This window comes from Arachis hypogaea, chromosome 15 (genome assembly GCF_003086295.3).
Source record: "Arachis hypogaea cultivar Tifrunner chromosome 15, arahy.Tifrunner.gnm2.J5K5, whole genome shotgun sequence".
Lineage (NCBI taxonomy): Eukaryota > Viridiplantae > Streptophyta > Magnoliopsida > Fabales > Fabaceae > Arachis > Arachis hypogaea.
In genome coordinates this window covers 118,446,384-118,456,319 of record NC_092050.1, presented here as the reverse complement: position 1 = coordinate 118,456,319, position 9,936 = coordinate 118,446,384, and the positions used below count along the sequence as shown (strand labels likewise).

At 37.5% G+C, this 9,936-nt stretch overlaps 1 non-coding gene across 1 annotated transcript; it reads left to right on the top strand.

Annotated features, from left to right (window-relative positions):
- The first annotated feature begins 4,568 nt into the window (after window positions 1-4,568).
- On the top strand, window positions 4,569-4,676 carry LOC112752589 (small nucleolar RNA R71). The gene has a single exon (XR_003177018.1). It is a non-coding gene; the product is annotated as a small nucleolar RNA R71 (small nucleolar RNA).
- Window positions 4,677-9,936: the final 5,260 nt, after the last annotated feature.

Here is a 9,936-nt window from a genome sequence, read left to right as displayed (position 1 = left end):
CAAAACAACTCGGCTAATACGATTCAGACGACACAAACAACAAAAGGAAAACTCCAGAACCCGCAAAGAAGGTCCAGGGGCGTCCTTTGGAGGCAGTCAGGGAACAAGGATTCAGGAAAAACCTACAAAGCTAACTCTTTAAAGTGAAAAAGAAAGCAACATGCATCCTAGAAAGCTACAAATCAGATAAAACCAAAATAGCTATATTCCAAATTCACAGTCTTAGCTTATCAACAAACACAATGGCAAAGCATATGAAAGAAAAAGTCATCAAAGACGCCACCTTTTCCAAGAAAATAAAAAACCCCCAGAAAAAACAAAATGACAGAATTCATCAATAGAAGCTATCAGCATGACAAAAGGAACAATCTTTCAAAGAAAACAAGCAGTGTGAGCCCCAGGAATGCAAAGGGACCATTTCAAAAGCAAAAAGAATACTCTTAAGCAGTAAACAAGCAGGCACACAGATTCAGACTTCAAGAGAAAATCGAAACCCTATCAAAAATCGAAGGCAAAAACGACGAAAGAGCCACAAAGAAAGAAAAACCAACCTGAACAAATGAAGAAGCTTCGAGGGAGGTTGAAGATGGAAAGACGGAATCGCCGGCAAAATCGCTGAATGACGCCGCAACGCAAAAAAGGCAAAATGTAGGCGAAAAACAAAAAAGCGAGAGAACGAATGGAGAAGTTAAAAAGAAAAATGAAGGAGAGAAACCGTTTCTGATTGCAAAAATTCAAAATAAAAGCCAAGGGAAATAGGGCAATCAATACCAATTAATGAAGGTATTAAACCCTCGCACGTTCCCAATAACAGAGCGCTGATATAAAAGTGTGCGCTTTCAGAGGAAAACGTTCCACATTCAAAAAATTTCTACAAGGAAAGAAATCGACAAATGCTTGAGTTCGGCTTCACTAGAGAAGGATCAAAGTCAAGGACTCGACCTCAAAACAGAAGACCGAGCTCAAGCAGGGGCACTGTTCACACCCTGGGTCGAGATATCCGATCCGTGATGTTCAGTAACAAAGCAACCGACCTCTTCAGGTCAGGCTATCCGACCTCTTCTCAAAGAGTTCGGTCAAATCGACAGGAAAGCCCAGTAAGGGGCCCAAATAGAGGAGCACGACCCAAATCCAAAGGTAGTCCAAGCCTATAGAGATAAGGGCAGTTCCCTTGAAGATAAGCTGACCTCAACTCAAAGATAAGATAAGATAGGATAACTAAACTTATCTTATCTAAAAAGGGTCACTCTACACCATTATAAATACACTGGAGCACCCAAGTATAACTCATACTCTGATTCTACTAAAAAACATGTTTAATACCCATGCTAACTTAAGCATCGGAGTCTCTTGTAGGTACCCCCCACCCTCCGGTGACCAAGGATCAACAGTGCAGCCAGTCCAACAAGTCGGACACGACAGCTCCGGTCGTCACCCATCAACCAGACACGTCATCTCCGACCAGAACAGAAGATCTCATCTGAGATCGACCTACAGTTTCAGGTAACCCTCGGAACACATTCTATTCTCCATTTTCTTTACTCATTTGACAAAATTCCAAGATCCATAATATCATCATATCCTTTTATCTCGTATCTAATCATTCAATCCATTTACAATTTTAGCAATATATACAGTTCAACCTCCTTGAATCATACCAAACAACTAATGAGTTTTACTTATCATAACTAAAATCAAATGCTAAACTAACCGAAAATTCAAGCCTAGATGTATTCTCACTTATTTTTCCCCTTTTCTACGTACCTCTGCACTCTATAATTCAACTTGTACCGAATTTTATATTAACCACCGTATAATCTACATGTTTAAACCAAGGTCAAATGTGGAAATTCCTGGGTGATAGCTTAGCTTAAAATCGCAGTCCTTTAGTAATTACATCCTAATATTATATTGAAATGCACTCCGAGATTTCCAACGTAGTGTTAACGTAGATCCTAACTGGTTCATAAGATTCAATTAACACGAGCACTTTGTGTCGACTTAGTCATCAGTAACACTATTTGCAAAACGAAGCTTCACCACTTCTCGAAGGTCGCATGCCCGCCGATTTCATTCTTCGTGTTCATAATTTGGGTCCTAAGGGAACTAACATATCAATGGCTGTGTCTAAGGATTGAATGCAATGTTGAAATGAGCTCAAGTTAATTGAAGGAATACCAAGCTTAAAGGAGAGTAAACAATTCCAAATGGCATTTATAAGAAGTCGAAAAGACATATTATGTTGTGATCAGACAAGGTTGGAAAAAATGAGAAAATGCACCTCAAAAGGAATTCTGAGTTAAGAATGCTTGGTAGGAAAAATGAGGCAACTTGAATAAAAAATATGTTTGCACTAATTTTAAAAGGATTAGGGGAATTTCAATAAAGGTGATTCAACCCAACAATACACCTTCAGGTTGACATCAAGGAGTACAAGGTTTATGTAAGGATATGTACAAACAAGGAGTAGGATTGGGCAAGGTTCAATTCATTCATCAAGAGGGATTTCCAAAATAAAGAACTCTAATGCAATTTACAAGGGAAAAGATAGATTTATTCACAAGAAAGTTTTGGTACTCTCATTCGTATAAAATCTCACACCGTCATTAAGATTATCGTGCTTCTACAGCGTTACTCTGATTCGTTAGTCTTTAAGAATTGGATCACTTGCCCATGCCAACCAAAACGTCCCTAAGTTTCGTCGGCTCTAGCGGCAATACTTTATGCAGCACAAGTACATTGGATTATAGGCCTGACGCTAAACCTAATACCCTTAGCTATAAGTTCACCACACTAAGTTACGAACAAGTGTTGGGTTACAACATCACACCATGAAGTTATAGCTTTGGCACCAATAACACGCTTACCTCTCATTGGTGTTGAAAATGCTTTTCACGCCCACGATCGTTGTTCTCCCCACGAGTATCTCTTGATGAAGCCATCATCTTTACATATTCCTCAATAACTCTCGCCTTATTCATAAGATCGGAGAAGATCCGAATCTCCAAAGTAGCCACAGCAGTCATAATATTATCCTTCAAGCTCCTTTGATACTTAATACACTTCCAACTTTCATAGGTTTTCGGGGCACCCTGACACACTCTAGAGAACCTACAAAGCTCCTCAAATCGGCTAGTATAGTCCGTTATAGACAAAGAACCTTGCTTCAGCTGCATAAGCTCCATCTTCTTCGCCTCCCTAGCAGATTCAGGAAAGTACTTCTTATAAAAAGCCATTTGGAATACATCCCAAGGGATATCGGCATTCTGAAGTTGTAGCAAGCGGCATTCTTCTTGCCACCACTGCTGAGCCTCTCCCGAAAGCTGATAAGCGGCAAACTCCACATATTGGTTATTCGGGACATGCTGTGCTTACAGCGCGTTCTCTATGGCTTGAAACCAATTGTTTGCTTCTTTAGGGTTGGTTGATCCTCTGAAACTTGGCGGACGAACCTTGAGAAAAGTAGCCAAGGTCATTAGAGCACCTCCCATATTATCGCCATTTTCCTAAGCATTATCATTCGTATTTCCTTCGCTATTCCCGTTTACATTTCCAGCTGATTGGCCTAACCTCTGCACGGCTTGCAGAGTCACAACAGTATTAGCTTCCATGGTGTTCGTAAGATTCGCTATTGTCGCCATAAATTCGGCATGGTTATCGGCCGGTTGCTCATTTCTACTCTCTCGTGAACGTGTACGACCTCGTCCGCGAGTGGCCATTAGGGTTCCTGTCTACACCAAACAATCAATATCAAGGAGATCAGTCTCAATATCAAAAGCCTAGTGCTTCAATTATCCCATAAAAGCAATCACAAATAAGCATGCTATGAAATAACAAGTAAATAACCTAAATAGCGTGAAAGAAAAATGACCCAGAGTATGCAATGAAGCACAATCGGTCCATCCCTCAGGCTCACGATACGAACCGCTCTGATACCACTAAATGTAACACCCTAATTATCCTAAGCTTTACCTTGCGTCGTAAAGAAAAGGTTAATCAGAGGTTATGACAAGTCTAAAGCTTATACATATAACATATAAAAAGAACTAATATAGTCTAGAAGCCCGACGAAGGATATAACCCAAAAATAGGATTTGAAAAGCTCAAAATGTACACACGAAACTACTAGTTTAACACACAAGAAAGAGATACAATATAAAAAAATATAAGAGTATAATAAAATAAGGATCTAGCCACGGTTTGTGGAGTTTAAACCGGCTAGCTATATACTGACCATACAGAATTCTGATAGTTAAAAATAGCTTACACAAGTTTTTCTCTCAAAATGAGCCTCTAGGAAAAAGTAAAATACAAAAGATGAGAGATAAATACAAAATAAGCAAAAAGACTCCAAAACAGATAGAGATCCTCCGCATAGGCGTCCCATTACTCACAGGATTCCTTTCAGAAGTGTACATGAACTGGTTATTTGCAACCATGTCAATGAGTTCTTGAGCTTCTGTAGGCGTTTTCTTAAGGTGAATGGATCCACTTGCAGAGTGGTCCAATGACATTTTTGATAGCTTAGACAGACCATCATAGAATATATCCAGGATGGTCCATTCTGAAAGCATGTCAAAAGGACACTTTTGGGTCAGTTCCTTGTATCTTTCCCAAGCTTCATAGAGGGACTCACCTTCTTTTTGTTTGAAGGTTTGAACATCCACTCTAAGCTTGCTAAGCTTTTGAGGAGGAAAGAACTTGGCTAAGAAAGCCGTGACCAACTTATCCCAAGAGTTCAGGTTATCTTTAGGTTGAGAGTCCAACCATACTGTAGCTATGTCTCTTACAGCAAACGGAAAAAGCATAAGCCTGTAGACCCCGGGATCAACCCCATTGGTCTTAACAGTATCACAGATCTGCAAGAATTTAGTTAAGAACTAAAAAGGATCTTCGGATGGAAGTCCATGAAACTTGCAGTTCTGTTGCATCAGAGAAACTAATTGAGGTTTAAGCTCAAAATTGTTTGCTCCAATGGCAGGGATTGAGATGCTTCTTCCATGTAAATTGGAATTTGGTGCAGTAAAGTAACCAAGCATCTTCCTTGCATTGTTATTATTTTCGGCCATGTCTCCTTCCTTTTCGAAAATTGCTGTCAGATTTTCTCCAGAGAGTTGAGCTTTAGCTTTCCTTAGCTTCCTCTTCAGAGTCCTTTTAGGTTCAGGATCGGCTTCAACAAGAATGTTCTTATCCTTGTTCCTGCTCATATGAAAAAGAAGAGAACACAAAAGATAATATGAAATCCTCTATGTCACAGTATAGAGATTCCTTATGCAAGTATAAGAATAGAAGAATGTAAGAAGGAGAAGAGGAAAAATTCGAACAAAGAGAGGGGGATGGGGTTCGAATTTTTGGGTGGAGGAGAAGTGTTAGTAGATGAATAAATAAATAGAAGGAGGTGAGGAAGAGAAGAGTTCGAAAATTTAAATAAAATAAAATAAAAATATTTTAAAATTAAAGTTAAAATTTGAAAATTAAAATTGAAACCAAATTAAATTGAAACAAAAACAATTAGTTAATTAAAATGGAAATTTGAGAAAGAGGGAAGGGATTTTCGAAAATTAGAGAGTGAGTTAGTTAGGTAGATTTGAAAAAGATAAGAATCAAATAAAAAGTAAAGTGGTTAATTGAAAAAGATTTGAAAATCAAATTTGAAAAGATAAAAAGTTAGAAAAGATTTTGAAATTAAATTTTGAAAAAGATGTGATTGAAATTTAATTTGAAAAAGATTTGAAAAAGAATTTTAAAAAGATTTGATTTTGAAAATTAAAGTTGATTACTTGACTAACAAGAAACAAAAAGATTTGATTTTAAAATTTAAAGATTGAACCTTTCTTATTAGGCAAGTAACAAACTTAATATTTTTGAATCAATCACATTAATTGTTAGCATTGAATTCGAAAATATGGAATAAAAATAAGAAAAAGATCTTGAAAATTAATTTGAAATTTTCGAAAATATGAAAGAAAAATTGAAAAAGATTTGATTTTTGAAAAAGATTTGTAAAAGATAGAATTTTTAAATTGAAAATTTGATTTGACTCATAAGAAACAACTAAATTTTAAAAAGTTTTGAAAAAGTCAACTCAAATTTTTGAAAATTTATGAGTGAAAAAGGGAAAGATATTTTTTTGATTTTTGAATTTTAATAAAGAAAGAGAAAAACATCAAAAAGACTCAATGCATGAAAATTTTGGATCAAAACACATGATGCATGCAAGAATACTTTGAATGTCAAGATGAACACCAAGAACACTTTGAATGTCAAGATGAACATCAAGACTTATTTTTGAAAAATTTTCAAGAAAAGAAAACATGAAAGACACCAAACTTAAAAATTTTTATTCTTTAGACATTAATAATTCAAGAATGCATATGAAAAACAAGGAAAGGCACAAAACAAGAAAATATGAAGATCAAACAAGAAGACTGGCCAAGAACGACTTGAAGATCATGAAGAATGCAATGCATGAAATTTTCAAAAATAACTTTTTTAGAAAATTAAAAAGATGCAATTGACACCAAACTTAAAACTTGACTCTAGACTCAAACAAGAAACACAAAAATATTTTTGATTTTATGATTTTATAAATTTTTTTATTTTTCGAAAACTAATTGGGAAAAACGAAAAAGAGGAAAATAATTTTTTTGTATTTTTCGAAAATAGGAAATAAAAAGCTTAAAATTAAAATAAAATTACCTAATCTGAGCAACAAGATGAACCGTCAGTTGTCCAAACTCGAACAATCCCCGGCAACGGCGCCAAAAACTTGGTATGCGAAATCGTGATCTTCAACAATGGTGCCAATGGCTTGGTGCTCTCAAATGTGAATCACACTTTGTCACATTTCCGCACAACTAACCAGCAAGTGCACTGGGTCGTCCAAGTAATAAACCTTACGTGAGTAAGGGTCAATCCCACGGAGATTGTCGGCTTGAAGTAAACTATGGTCACCTTGTAAATCTCAGTCAGGCGGATTCAGATAGTTATGGAGATTTGATAATTAAAACATAATTGAAATATAAACTAGGATAGAGATACTTATGTAATTCATTAGTGAGAATTTCAGATAAGCGTATAGAGATGCCTTTCGTTCTTCTGAACCTATGCTTTCCTGCTGTCTTCATCCAATCATTCCTACTCCTTTCCATGGCAAGCTTTATGTAGGGCATCACCGTTGTCAATGGCTACATCCCATCCTCTCTGTGAAAATGGTCCAATGCACTGTCACTGCATGGCTAATCATCTGTCGGTTCTCGATCATACTGGAATAGGATTTATTATCCTTTTGCGTCTGTCACTATGCCCAGCACTCGCGAATTTGAAGCTCGTCACAGCCATCCCTTCCCAGATCCTACTCGGAATATCACAGACAAGGTTTAGACTTTCCAGATCTCAAGAATGGCCGTCCATGGGTTCTAACTTATACCACGAAGATTCTAATATCTCGGATTCGGTCCTCTATATTAGATATCTAAGAGATACTCATTCTAGCTTGTTTGCATGTAGAACGGAAGTGTTTGTCAGGCACGCGTTCATAGGTGAGAATGATGATGAGCGTCACATAATCATCACATTCATCATGTTCTTGGGTGCGAATGGATATCTTAGAGAAGGAATAAGCTTGAATTGAATAGAAAAACAATAGTACTTTGTATTAATTCATGAGGAACAGCAGAGATCCACACCTTAATCTATGGAGTGTAGAAACTCTACCATGGAAAATACATAAGTGATAAGGTCCAGGCATGGCCGAATGGCCAGCCCCCTAAACGTGATCAAAGGATCAAAAGATAATCCAAAGATGTAAATACAATAGTAAAAAGTCCTATTTATGCTAAACTAGTTACTAGGGTTTACAGAAATGAGTAAATGATGCAGAAATCTACTTTCGGGGCCCACTTGGTGTGTGCTTGGGCTGAGCATTGAGCTTTACACGTGTAGAGGCTTGTCTTGGTGTTGAACGCCAGTTTGTAACCTGTTTTTGCCCTTTAACTCCACTTTGCAACCTGTTTCTGGCGTTTAACTCTAGAATACAGCATGGAACTGGCGTTGAACGCCAGTTTGCATCGTCTAAACTCGAGCAAAGTATGGACTATTATATATTTCTGGAAAGCCCTGGATGCCTACTTTCCAACGCAATTGAGAGAGCACCATTTGGAGTTCTGTAGCGCCAGAAAATCCACTTTGAGTGCAGGGAGGTCAGAATCTAGCAGCATCTACAGTCCTTCTACAACCTCTGAATCTGATTTTTGCTCAAGTCCCTCAATTTCAGCCAGAAAATACATGAAATCATAGAAAAACATACAAACTCATAGTAAAGTCTAGAAATGTGATTTTTATTTAAAAACTAATAAAAATATATTAAAAACTAACTAAATTATACTGAAAACTATGTAAAAACAATGCCAAAAAGCGTATAAATTATCCGCTCATCAAGACACCTCGGTCAAAACAACCAATATTGGCACGACTCTAAAAGAAGACATAAAAGAAACACTCATACAGTTTTTACGAGATAACGTCGACCTCTTTGCATGGAAGGCTGCAGACATGCCAGGCATAGACCCCAAGTTAATGTGTCATAAGCTAGCAGTCTACCCTGGATCTCGGCCAGTACAACAGAGGCGTAGAAAGCTCGGACCCGAAAGATCCCAAGCTGTGGAAGAGCAGGTACAAGCTCTACTGGAGGCAGGATTCATAAGAGAAGTCAAGTACCTACTGTGGTTAGCTAATGTCGTCTTGGTGAAAAAAGCAAACGGGAAGTGGCGAATGTGCACCGACTACACAGATCTCAACAAAGCCTGCCCAAAAGACCCTTATCCACTCCCAAGCATCAACGATCTGGTAGATGCCTCCTCCGGATATAAATACCTCTCGTTTATGCATGCATATTCCGGATACAATTAGGCTCACGAGACGAACCGCTCTGATACCACTAAATGTAACACCCTAATTATCCTAAGCTTTACCTCGCGTCGTAAAAAAAAGGTTAATCAGAGGTTATGACAAGTCTAAAGCTTATACATATAACATATAAAAAGAACTAATATAGTCTAGAGGCCCGACGAAGGATATAGCTCAAAAATAGGATTTGAAAAGCTCAAAATGTACACACAAAACTACTAGTTTAACGCACAAGAAAGAGATACAATATAAAAAAATATAAGAGTATAATAAAATAAGGATCTAGCCACGGTTTGTGGAGTTTAAACCGGCTAGCTATATACAGACCATACAGAATTCTTATAGTTAAAAATAGCTTACACAAGTTTTTCTCTCAAAATGAGCCTCTAGGCAAAAGTAAAATACAAAAGATGAGAGATAAATACAAAATAAGCAAAAAGACTCCAAAACAGATAGAGATCCTCCGCTCTGTGACCACCAAAGCAACTCACCGAGGTGGGTTGCGACCTGCATCCGAAAAATAACAACAAAAATATAGTATGAGAACCGGAGGTTCTCAGTATGGTAACAGTGCCTAGTGAAGTAAGATATATGACCCCGAGACGCTAGAGGCAATCATAGAACTTCATATCCATCACAAGATTCATCTTAAAGCATAACTAAAACAGTAGAGCATCAATTAAAACTAGAACATAATAAAAGGGGTAGTCTGTCTTAAAGGATTTTCTATGCTAACAGTTCTTCGCTGTCCCACAGCCTTCACCAACCTATCCTCCATGCGATCCCGTTGCCACCGCCTTTCGAACCTCCTCAATTCCAATAGAAAGCATAATTAATTACAATGCAAGTAAAACACATGTATAGACATATATGGCAAGTAATTCAAGTACGCAATTAGGCATGTTATACAATTAGGCAAGCAATTACAAGTCGGCAAAGCAAACAAACAGATAGAAGATGCATATGATGAATGCCTATCCTATTGGCCATGATATCACATTGTCGGTTCAACTGCCAACCCGACACATC